The sequence below is a fragment of the Pelobates fuscus genome, chromosome 11, assembly GCF_036172605.1.
Source record: "Pelobates fuscus isolate aPelFus1 chromosome 11, aPelFus1.pri, whole genome shotgun sequence".
In the NCBI taxonomy this organism is placed as follows: Eukaryota; Metazoa; Chordata; class Amphibia; order Anura; family Pelobatidae; genus Pelobates; species Pelobates fuscus.
In genome coordinates, this window is record NC_086327.1 from 18,854,758 (window position 1) to 18,867,525 (window position 12,768).

The following is a 12,768-nucleotide window of genomic DNA, read 5'->3' on the forward strand; positions in this document are numbered from 1 at the left end:
GATAAGAATTGTATTGGACAGAGATCATCAATTATGTTGATCCGGCAGAAACCCAAGCGGCTGCTGTGATTTCACTGGAAGTGAATAAAAATTATATATAGCTACCTGGAGGAACATGTTTTCGTGAAAATCACCATGTAAGGAGGCAATGGTGGAAAATTTATAGGGAAAGTGTCATTTTTATAAAAACTATTTTTTATTTTTTTTCAGTTTAGATCATGTACTGAAAATGATGACCTCAGGGATTCCATGTGTATTGGGTAACTAGGGCAGTGCAAGTGTACAGCAATCTGGAAGGGATGCCCAAGGATGTATGTGCTGATACATAGAGCTGCATTGAATTAATGCATCTTTATGAAGAAAGTTTAGTTTCTCTAAGCAGAGGGTGGAGACACTGAATGTCAGTCACACTGTGCAGCACTGCCCCAGGAAGCACCTCGAGTAGCCATCTGAGGAGTGGCCAGTTGAATTATCCCTAGGCTGTAATTTAAACACTGCATTTTCTCTGAAAAACAGTGTTTACAGCAAAAAGCCTGAATGGAATGTTTATACTCACCAGAACAAATACAATAAGGTGTAGTTGTTCTGGTGACTATAGTGTCCCTTTAATAATGTGAAGATGCTAGTGTCCACAATGGCTGCCCAGTCTCTAGTTTTGTTATTACTTAGATATGCGCCCAGTCACAGCATGGTAGGTGGTGACACGAGTGAGGTTTATAACACATAATAATATGGGAGTCGTATAGCACTCCCAAGGCTTTTTATTTTTATTTAATTTTCGCTTTAATGTGGAGGTTAAGTCCACCTCTAGTGGCTGTTAGTATAACAGCCACTAGAGGCGCATCTGTGGTAAAATTATGTCACGTGACCCAGATGCCCCTTCGAAAATATTTAGTCAATGTTTTCTATAAAAAAGTTTGCATGCGTGGCATTAGCGACTCTTTGAGGACCATTTTATTGTCCCAACGTAGAGGCCCTGCCTCCTCCATTACGTCGCCTGGAGTGGAGAGGTAGGAAGCGCAGAGAGAGACTCAGGGCTGGAAACAAGGTAAGTACTACGCTACGGAATCTGATGGCGCTATATAAATAATAAAATAATAATAATACTAAAGGATTTTTAACCCTTTCTATGCCAAGGATGGGGGTCTAATAGTACACGGACAGGAACACTACAATACAGGTTTTTATATCTAACGTTATAGTGTTCCTATAATTTGCCACATACATATATCTAGCTACATTCTCATACCTTTAATTAGCCACACATGCATATCTAACTAGGTTTACAGCATATGTATGTCTCATTAGCCCCGCTCTTACACATACCTTTAATTGGCCATATATGTATGTTTAACTAGCCACACGCTTACACACCTAGAATTATCCACTTATGCATTTAACTACCCACACTCATGCACCTGTAGTTAGCCACATGTACATAACTAACTAGTTGCACTCTCGCACACTATTTTAATTAGTCACGTACGCATATTAAAAGGGACACTCCAGGTGCCAAAACAACCTCATCTAAATGGAGGCTCCCGGAGGAACTCTTACCTCAATGGGTTAACCGTTCTCGAACGACTTAACCCCAAAGTTTCCTCCTGCAGCAAACTCAGCATTCCCCTGGTGGCATCCGGCTTCTGAAATATTCCTTGAGGGCAGGGGCTGCGCTGATTACATGAGAGTGGTCAGCTGATGAACTCAGCATATCAATGATTCCCCATTCACAGATTGGAAAAGGTATGTTTCTGTCCAAACCAGTTCTGTGAATGGGGAGTCACTGATTGGCTGAGATTGGCAGCACTATGGGGTTAAACCTGTTGAGGTAAGAGGGCCTACGGAGTCCTCCTGGTACCATAACAACTTAATTTAGCTTAAGTTGTTTTAGTGTCGGAAGTGTCCCTTTAACTAGCCGTGATCTCATACACCTGTAATTTGCCTAATGTGCATATCTAACTAGCCTCAACCTCACACACATTAGCCTCATACTCGTATCTGACTAGCCTCAACCTCACACACATTAGCCTCATACTCAGATCTGACTAGCAACACTCACATTAGCCTTATAATCCTATCTAGCTAGCCGCACTCACATTAGCCTTATAATCCTATCTAGCTAGCCGCACTCACATTAGCCTTATACTCGTATCTAACTGGCCACACTCACATTAGCCTTATAATCCTATCTAACTGGCCACACTCACATTAGCCTTATAATCCTATCTAGCTAGCCGCACTCACATTAGCCTTATACTCGTATCTAACTGGCCACACTCACATTAGCCTTATAATCCTATCTAACTGGCCACACTCACATTAGCCTTATACTCGTATCTAACTGGCCACACTCACATTAGCCTTATAATCCTATCTAACTGGCCACACTCACATTAGCCTTATAATCCTATCTAGCTAGCCGCACTCACATTAGCCTTATACTCGTATCTAACTGGCCACACTCACATTAGCCTTATAATCCTATCTAACTGGCCACACTCACATTAGCCTTATAATCCTATCTAGCTAGCCGCACTCACATTAGCCTTATACTCATATCTCAGAATATATATGAGCTTGGTCTCAAGCGCGTATCTATTTAAACAGGTTGGCAGTCACAGCACCCAAACCAGAGTCTCTCATTCAGGTCCAATAAAATGTACAAACCGGTTAGAAGAGGGGGCAGTGCTTTGATGTATTACTTGAGGTAGAAGTGTTTCCAGAAGTAGAAGAATATGTGGAAACAGAAAATATAGAAAGATATAGTGTAGTTTATCATGTGACAACTAAGAAAATAAGAAAAAATGATTTTCACTCACAGTTTGTAGAGCTAGCATAGCTCTATCAGGTTGCACCTGGGCGGTATAATCCCTGCCTAAGGTTATGTGGCATCTTCAGATGGATACAGAAGGTCAGGATGATATCAGCCCTGCCGTATGGGTTCACTGGCTTGTCGTTCAATTATGGAACAAATGAGGGTATTGCTCACTACACAGCGTTCCACCAAAAGGAATATGTGGTCCCAGGCTCAGCAAACAATCAGGGTGTAGGACAATAAAGTTTAAAATATTAAGTACTTTATCATATTTACTAGTTTATAAAACAATAAAAACAATATAAAATAGTAAGATACACTTAACGCGTTTCACCTATCCAATAGCTTTTCCAAAACTGTACTCGTATCTAACTAGCCACACTCACATTAGCTGTATATTCATATCTAACGAGCCACATTCATATTAGCCTTATACTCATATTGTACTAGCCACACTCTCACACACATTTAATTAGCAACTCCCATGAGCCCTAATTAGTAATTTTCTCAAGCATGATACCTACACTGACAAAACAGTAATTTACACTCACGGTCTCGCTCTCTCACGTTAAGTTATACAATCCCCACACAAGCAAGTTTCTCATGCTAGCTTACACCCTAAAATGAATAATTCATATTATCCTCCAGCTGCTCTCCTCTCTTGCAATGAGTGCACATTTTGCAGTGTACAGACTCCATCCTTCTCCTTTTTGCTAGATTCAGGTTGACAGACAGGGTCTTGGCCAGTATCTACATTCTGGCTACCTACTATACAGATGACTATTTTCAGGCTGCCAAGATACTGTATACTAAGCCGGGACACCAAAAATTGAGATTGGAATGCTGCTTGTATGTGGTCCATCTCATCCTCCCCACACTTTTTAATTTACCTGCTGAGTCTCTAAACTCTTAGAGACAAGATACAGTTTGGCCATAACACAAAATATATGCTAAACATTATTTTGTTAGAACCCCTTCTTTTCTCTTTATGTTTTTGGTCTCGAGTTTGGCTGAAATACACAGCTTCCTCATTGGTAATTATGCAATTTTAACTGGGTATTTAGCGCCCTCTAGTGTATTTTTGAGTATCTACTCAAATTTTTACAATCTTTCTCTCTACTTGCATTAAGGTCTTTCTGGGAGTGGGCCATCGAGTGGCAGCTTTCAACCTAGATATTCACTTGTGTTGTATCCACCTCATCTATCATGGATTTTTAGGGATCACAGTAACAGAGTCTTTGAACCTGTTTGCTGGCTGCATGATCCATTTAGCCTGGGGACAAGTCAAAAGAGAGATAAGCCTAAGTGCCACAAGTTTGCAAAGAAAAGAGCTAATCACAGTACAGGCAAAGAAGTGGATACTTGCCTGGAAAAGGACCTAACGAGGCAAAGGTGGAGGTGATGATACCTGCTTGGAAAAAGGGTATTGCAGCCTGGTTGTGTGGAAGTGTTCCAGAGAGACCCAAGTCAAGCTTCGGCGACTGGGTTTGAAGCGCTCCAGAGTCCCCTGTGGCAGATAGGAAGCGAACCTGGTGGAGGTTCTCGATCAGAGTACAGGAAGCTAACCTGGTGGAGGTTCTCGATCAGAGTACAGGAGCTCCTTTACAACATACACACAGACATGCACTCATGTACACACTACTGCAAATGTGGTGTGAATCTGGCCTACCGTGACTATAGTCACCAGAACATTACTTTCTGGCTTTTTGCTGTAAACAGTGTCTTTTCAGAGAAAATGCAGTGTTTACATTACAGCCTAGTGATAACTTCACTGGCCACTCCTGAGGTAGCTGTTAGAGAACCTTCCTGGGTCAAGAGGGCTGCACTCACCTGAACATGCATACATTATAGGGTGCTGCTGGGGCCAGTCTATACAACATACAAAATGCACAATCCAGCGCACTCGCTTATTCACTAAACAAAGATTTCAAATTTCACACATTGTAATAGTTTTACTTAAAAACACCTCACCTGTGGTTTAGTTACATTATATAATCATATATTGCATAATACATTGACGTTGTGCCAGGCTTATGCAATATATGATCATATAATGTAACTAAACCCCCATTATGTTTTGCCTAGGTGAGGTGTTTTTAAGTAAAACTATTACAATCTGCGAGATTTTGAAATCATTGTTTAGTGAATGAGCAACTGTGCTGGATTGTGTATATTTTATGCAATCTGTTTTATAGTGTGCCTGTCTTGTGAAAGAGATGAAATAGTTCAGGCCGAAATTAGTCTGTTTAATATACTTGTAACCGTAAAAATCATAACCTGAAAATCTCGCCCAGTTTCCAGTAATTATAAAACGGTTTTACTGTTGTAATAAACAAGTCTTTACTGCTGACCCACAAATAAAAAATACATATAAAAATATAAATAAATTGAAGCAACACAGGCGTCGATTTAATATTGTTCGGAATGCTGTCTAAAATATTTCACATTTTTGGATAAATGTTTAAAATGATATACTATTATTAAAAAATATTCTGATTTTATAATATTTTGATTTGCTATTATTACCAATGTTTACATGTTATAATATTTTGATACATCTGCATTTTTTATGTGATATTGTTTGTTTTACTATTTTGAAAAAATATTTTGAAATATTTATCCAAGAATATTATATTAGGGCCATAATGCACACAGGCTCACCCAAAGAACGAGACTGACAACATATCAACTTGGATAAGGCATCAGCCACAACTTTTACTGATGCGCATAACTTGCTTGCAATAACAAATATGACCTGCCGGATTGAGAACCGACAGTAGTCTGTCTGTGACTCCAGTAGCCCATGTTGAAGGCCTCACAATCCTCTGGATTTTGGCGAGATAGACCAGATTTTTGGGTCATATCCTGCCATCCCAGTTTTGTACTTCATTGTTTAGGGAAACTAGAGTTCTGTTCCCAAAAGTGGAGCATCATTCGATGTGATTGAGCTAAGCTAATGGCACTCGGACTCTGGAACAATCCGTAGGCTGGCCTGGTTGATTGCATTCATGCAAGGCTCACCTGTTTCGGGTGGTGCGCCGCTACTAAGGGACACCAGTGAAGCCATTCGCAAAACTTATCTGCCTCCTTTTAACCAGCCCACCAGAGTCTCTATTCATGTGACGTTGGGGGCTATGATGTTGGGCAAAAAAACGTTATCTTCCATTCTATACTAAGCAGGCAAAGAGCTGTATACGTACATGAAAAAAGCGAATATATAAAAACAAACAGAGAAAAACACAAATTATGGGGAGAGAGGGAGGGGAGAAGCAGGTCAGCCTAACTCAAATAGAATAAATATATATAAGAAAAGCTGCGCTTAAAATATAATACACACAAATAAGCAAGGAAAATAAGTACATTTTCAGCGGTAAAACAGTAAAAACAAAACACAAGTCGAAAATGTAATAAGTAAAATATGGCACAATCTGTACATATATAAAACATAGTCCACAGGGCTGTCTTAACACCATTATAGGCTCTGGAGAAAGCTGTGCACTGGGGCTCTGCCTACACAACCACTAACACAAATGAAAACGTAAATGATCGATAAGATTAAGCTTAGATTTATTAGTCCCTCCAACAAAATCAGTGTTTAAATGTTAAAAAAAAACATGCTGTACAGCAGCAATTAATTCACGCTAACATTTATTGGGTAGCAGGGGCTGGAAACGAAACTGTTACAAATATTAGAAGAACTTTATTACAGCTCTAAAGCTTCACAAATGTTTGTTAATTTTGCCTTGCTTATCGTTGTTTTTGTCAAGATATATATTAGCAACATGTAGATATAACAGCAGATACTGCGGTAATTATACCACCTGAATGTTTTAAAGGGACACTGTAGGCACCCAGACCACTTCAGCTCATTGAAGTGGTCTGAGTGCAGAGTCTCATGTCCCTTCAAGTGGTAATTAGTGAAGTTTCTAACTTCAGACAGCCACTAGAGGGACTTCCGGAATTGAAACGGACCTTTGGTCCGTTATCTGACGCTGGACGTCCTCACGCTATATATGAGGACCTCCAGCATCAGATTTGTACCCATAGGAAAGCATTGCATAATGCTTTCCTCTAAGGAAACCCTAATGTGAGTGCGGCCATTGCCGCGGATGTGCATTAGGTCTCCACGCAGGCTGATCGCGGGGGAGGAGCATGGGCGGAGTCTGACCCAGCACAGAGGGACATCGGAGCTGGATTCAGGTAAGTGACTGAAGGGGTTTTAACTCATTCAGCTGTGCGGGGGGTGAGAGAGAGGGGGGGTGCGAGGCAGGGGGACTTTGTTTTCCTGGAACTATAGAATCCCTTTAATAAAGTGGATTTGAAAGTTCTAAATAAATCTCCTGGAATAATATACTGAAAAGTTGGCAAGCCTATAAGGGTCCCTTTGGTCATGGGGGCCCCCGGGCAACTGCTCAGTGTGCCCATGCGTTAAGACAGCCCTGACAGTTCACATATCAGATCAGTGGATTCTGTAAAATAACTGGTTCTGCCCATATAATCATTGATCTGAAATGTTCCTTGCAAATATTAGACCCAGTTTGCAATAGGCATCAAAGAATAAACATATAATGTGAAGGACCCTAACACATAAGCCCAATAATTACAAATACATTTTGCTTACACTTAAGATGAATAAAATTGGCCAAACTCTATTAGATCCTAACGTGGAATAGCTACACGTCTCTGAAATGTGCCTTGTGTTTAACAACCGCAGTGGGCATAGAAGCAGGAGAAACTTGTGCGTGTGAAAAACAGTTGCAACTATTATTTTACAAAAATAAATATTATTATAATATGAAAAGGAAAGTTCAGAGTTCAGTACAGCTGCCGCAGTCTGTTACATTCAGGCTTTGGGGTTGGCGTACACAAGAAGTTCCCCCTGGCGTCCTTGGTGTGAAACGGATAGCCCGTCTATGTCGGGCACGCGGACTGGATAAGGAGAAGCCCCCATGAGGTTTGATGGAGCGAAGTGGGTGGTAAGTATAGCGCTCGCGCTAGGGGTTAAATGCAGGTTAGGGTTAATTGCAGGACCGCTCGCGCTGGCAGTAAGGGCGGCAAGCTCGGAACCAGGGCATGAGCCCTGATTGGTAGATAGCAGCGCGAGGACAATAGTGGAGGGAAAAATAGGGGTATAAATTAAAGGGCGCCAAAATTAATTGCCTCAGCTTGTGCCAGACAAATCCGAAGGTTGGCTATATATTAAAATATTTAAGCTGCTGTTTTTTTTACCTTTGGAGATGTCTGGCACAATTGAGGCATTATTAGAACAATTTAAACAAAAGGCTTTAGGCTGCAGTGATACTGCATGGCTACAGGCTTGCTTGGAGTCCGCCCCCAGCACCTCTGGTCTAATTGAAGTGGAGGAAGAAGAGGGGGCTGAGCTACAGGAGGAGTCAGTAATGGAGTAGGGAGCAGGATATTCTCCTCAAAAAATTAAAGGGCCAGTGCAAGAAAGAAAATCTGGTGATAGCGACCCCTGCAGGAGTCGTGAGGCAAGAACGAAGAGGTCCAGGGAAACCTTCTCACCGTCTCCAATAAAGAGTAAGAAGAGGATGTGGAAACAGGGCAGAAAATACGAACAAAAGAAGAAGAATAAAGAGGCTGAGGACAGACCTAGGCTATTTGAATAAAGTGAAGCGGCTCAAGATATCGCGGGTTGCAGTCATGAGCTGGGTGAGTTACAAACAAATGTGAATAATGCTGTTTTAGGGGAAGTGGTGTCTTCACTTGAAAAACTTACAAAATTATTGCAGACACCTAAATTAGCGAGAGTATGGGAGCCCGATACAGAAGTGGTCACGGTTAATCCAAAAGTGACACATTCTGTGAGGGAAGAAGGTAGAGTAAAAGAGACGTATGAAAGAAGCGTTAGGTTGTGAAAGCTCCCCTTTGGGTTTTCATTTAAGTAAGTCAATAAAAGATAGGATAAGGAAAGGGGAGTATATTGATATTCTATCATTATTGCCCACAGCCAGAGAATTTACTAAACCCGACAGGGAAAAAGGGGATGAGGAGAGGAAAAAGTTTATTCCGAGGTCTTTAAATAATTGGCTGCAAGCTTTTTGTATTTATGCTAGTGTGTTAGGTGAAAAATATCCAGAATTGTGCTGTGGGCTATTTCATCATACAGAATCTATTTTGGAAGCATATAAAAACTTTGGGGGTTTGTCATGGTTTTATTATGACGAACAATTCCGACAGAAACTAGCAGTGCATAGCAACATTAAATGGGGTATGAAGGATGTCGGACTGTGGGTAAGCATGATGTTACCTCAGAGACAGCCTAATTTTGTTAATAAGCAGGTTACAAATGCTGCACAGAGAAAAGGTTTTTGCTGGGCTTATAACGAATCCCAGTGTAAGTGGTTAAATAATTGTAGATTTCGGCATGAATGCGCTACCTGTTCAGGTGCGCATCCTAATTTTCGCTGCTATGAAAGAAATCAGCAAAATAGTACATTTCCAAAAAGCAGAGACCCCAGTGAAAGTGGTAAGGTGCCTTATCTCGCAGTCTATCCAAACCGGGGGAAAGCCAAATTAATTAAGGAAGGTTTTGAAAATGGTTTCAGGTTACCTGTATATAGTTCTGTTGAATTTTGTTGGCTTGAAAGTTTAAAATCAGTTTTAGAGTTACCAAGTTTAGCCTGGGAAAAGATTTGCAGAGAGTTGGAGTTAGGGAGAGTTGAAGGCCCTTTTAATGTTCCTCCATTCAAATATTTTCGGTTATCTCCTCTGGTTTTGGTACCAAAGAAAGAACCCGGATCATATAGACTAATACATCACCTATCATACCCCAAGGGAGGATCTTTAAACGACATGATTTCCAGAGAAGAAAGTTCAGTGTCTTACTCAACTTTTGATAAGGCTTTAAAGTTGGTAAGAAAATGTGGAAGGGGTGCATTGATGGCAAAAGGGGATATAGAATCTGCCTTTCGACTCCTGCCGATTCATCCCGAATCCTTCAATTCGCTGGTTTTCAGTTCAAAGGCCAGTATTTTTTCGATAAGTGCCTGCCTATGGGTTGTGCGCTGTCATGTTCTTATTTTGAGACCTTTGCGACTTTCATGGAATGCATTATTCGGTATGAATCAGGTCAGGAGCAAGTAATGCATTACCTGGATTACTTTTTATTTGTGGGCACTAAGGATAGTGACAACTGTAAGAACTTACTAGACACATTCAGAAGGGTGGCTGGTCGTTTGGGAATTCCATTAGCAGAGGATAAAACGGTTTTACCCACGTTTTGCTTACAATTTCTGGGAATAATGATTGATTCAACAAAAATGGAATTTAGGTTGCCAGAGGATAAGATAATGAAAATGAAGACGCTGATCCAGCAGGTAATGGGCTGTGAGAAGGTGACATTGAAAGTTTTACAATCTATGTTAGGTCTATTAACATTTGCTTCACGGGTTATTCCAATGGGGAGAGCTTTCTCCAGGAAGTTGGGGATAGCAATGTCTAAGGTTAAGTCCCCATTTGCACACATTAGGGTAACAAAAGAATTGAAGCAAGACCTAAAAGTATGGAATAATTTTCTAACAGATTTTAATGGAAGATCAATGTGGCAACAAGAGTTTATAGATTCGGATAGTCTTGAACTGTTTACAGATGCATCTGGTGCTATCGGTTTTGGCATATATTGGAATGGAAAGTGGTGTGCACAAGAATGGCCGGTTCTTTGGGCACGGGAAGGTTTAACTAAAAACTTGACATTGTTGGAATTGTTTCCAATTGTAGCCGCAATATATCTATGGGGAGGAGCATGGAGAAATAGGCGGCTGATCGTTACCTGCGACAATCTAAGTGTAGTAATGGTAATTAATTCCTTACAGTCCAGGTGTAATAGAGTTATCAATTTACTTGGACACTTAGTGTTAAGGTGTTTTCAGCTGAACATATGGATAAAAGCTAGACATATCCCAGGCAAAATCAATAGGCTGGCTGATGCTCTTTCACGATTGCAATTGCAGGAATTTCGAAAATTGGCACCAAGAGCAGCTGTGGAAGGAACCCAATTCCCGTCAGACCTCTGGGATTTGATTGGGGACAGTTAAGTGTTATGCTGATGAATTCGGTAGCTGCTTCTACGTGGAGTACATATGTCAGGGCATGGAATGAGTGGTTCAAATGTAATCAGTTAAACAATAAAGATCCGTTTGGAGAGGATAAGGAGAGTGCAATACAATTTACATTGGTTTCAATGCAGAAGGGTTTCTCTAAGTCCAAGTTAGCGTCTAGTTTATCCGGGGTGGATTTCTTTAGGAAGCTGTGTGAGTGTAAACCAATCAAGCAATATTTCATAGTTAATCAGTTAGTTCGAGGTTACAGAAGAGCCAGTAGAGTTAAGGATAACAGAAAACCAATATCGTTCACAGTGTTATCACAGTTATTTGTAGTTTTGGAGGAAGTATGTTATTCTGAGTATGAGTTAGTTTTAATTAGATGTTCATTTATAATAGCTTTTTTCGCAGCGTTAAGAATTAGCGAGTTAGTGGCTAAGAGTAAGTTTTGTTTGTCAGGTTTACAATGGGAAGATATTATAGTTAGTGATAGGAAAATGATGGTATTCATTAGCAAATCTAAAACAGATCAGGAAGGCAAAGGAAGTTGGTTAACATTGCTGGAATTCCAAGGTTCACTTTTGTGTCCGGTTAAGGTGACCGAAAATGACTTGTCAATTAGACCAAGGGTTGAAGGCCCATTTTTCATGCATAGGGACACCATTCCTTTGACTAAGTTCCAATTTACAAAGGTTTTTAAGTTATGCATAGACAAGTTAAATTTAGGTAAGGAGCGTTATTCATCTCATTCTTTTAGAATTGGAGCGGCAACAGAAGCAGCAAGGTGTGGTGTAAGTGACAGAACGATTCAAAGGTTGGGTAGATGGGAGTCTAATAGATTTCAATTATATGTTAGGCCTCATCTGATATAAAAAAAAAAAAATTGTATCGACTCCATGTTATTAAAGTTTATGGATGTATATGAACATTGGCATATATGTTAATAATCTTCTTTTGATAGGTAATAAGAAGCCGGCGATTGCCTGGGTAATTGGTCATTCATTTATATTTTGGGCCCAGAAGAGGGCAAAAGAACGGTCATATGGTGAAAATCTCGGATTAAAAAGCAATGATGTTAAAGTCTTTTGGAAAGGAATTCGTGGGGCTAAGTGGTCTCAATTATTTGAAATTATACAACAATGTATGTTAAGTTTTCCCTATCCAGAGGTGCTTATAGTTCATTTGGGAGGGAATGATATTGGCTTAACAAAAACGGTCAACTTGATAAAAGAGATCAAAAATGATTTGGTATGTATAACGCAAATATTTCCAGATGTTCGGTTCATCTGGTCGGAGATTATCTCAAGGCATTGCTGGTTAAAAGTAAGATTTTGAAACCATTGGAAAGGGTATGTAGGAAAGTAAATAGAGCGTTGGAAATTTTTTTACCAACCCTGGGAATGACCTCATATAGGCATATGGATATTGAGGGAAATTGCGCTGGCTTTTATAGGAGTGACGAAGTTCATTTGTCGGATATTGGTTTGGATATATTTAATTTATTGGAGATTCAATCCATGTTAGAGATGGCCGTGGGCGTTGGGGGGCCACCGAGTTTGGTAGCCCAGAACCTCGGTGGCGTTGGGATGTAAGTCGCCCTCCTGGTCATCACAGGCGGGTGGGTTTGGTGGATTTGGTTGAAGAGATATTTATGGCTCCTGGCTTTGGAAGGGGGCGGAGCCTTGGAAAGTGGTTATTTAATATGTTGGTTTTAAAAGTTATGGTTTATTATTATTATTCATATGGTTATGGTTTAATTGGAATTATGAAATCCGTAATAAAGGTTCACGGCCATTCTCCAAGGTGTATTACTAAAGTTGTTAAATAAACATTTTTGATTGAAAATTTGCTTGTGTTTATTTATTTATGTTTCACTTCGATTGCAACATT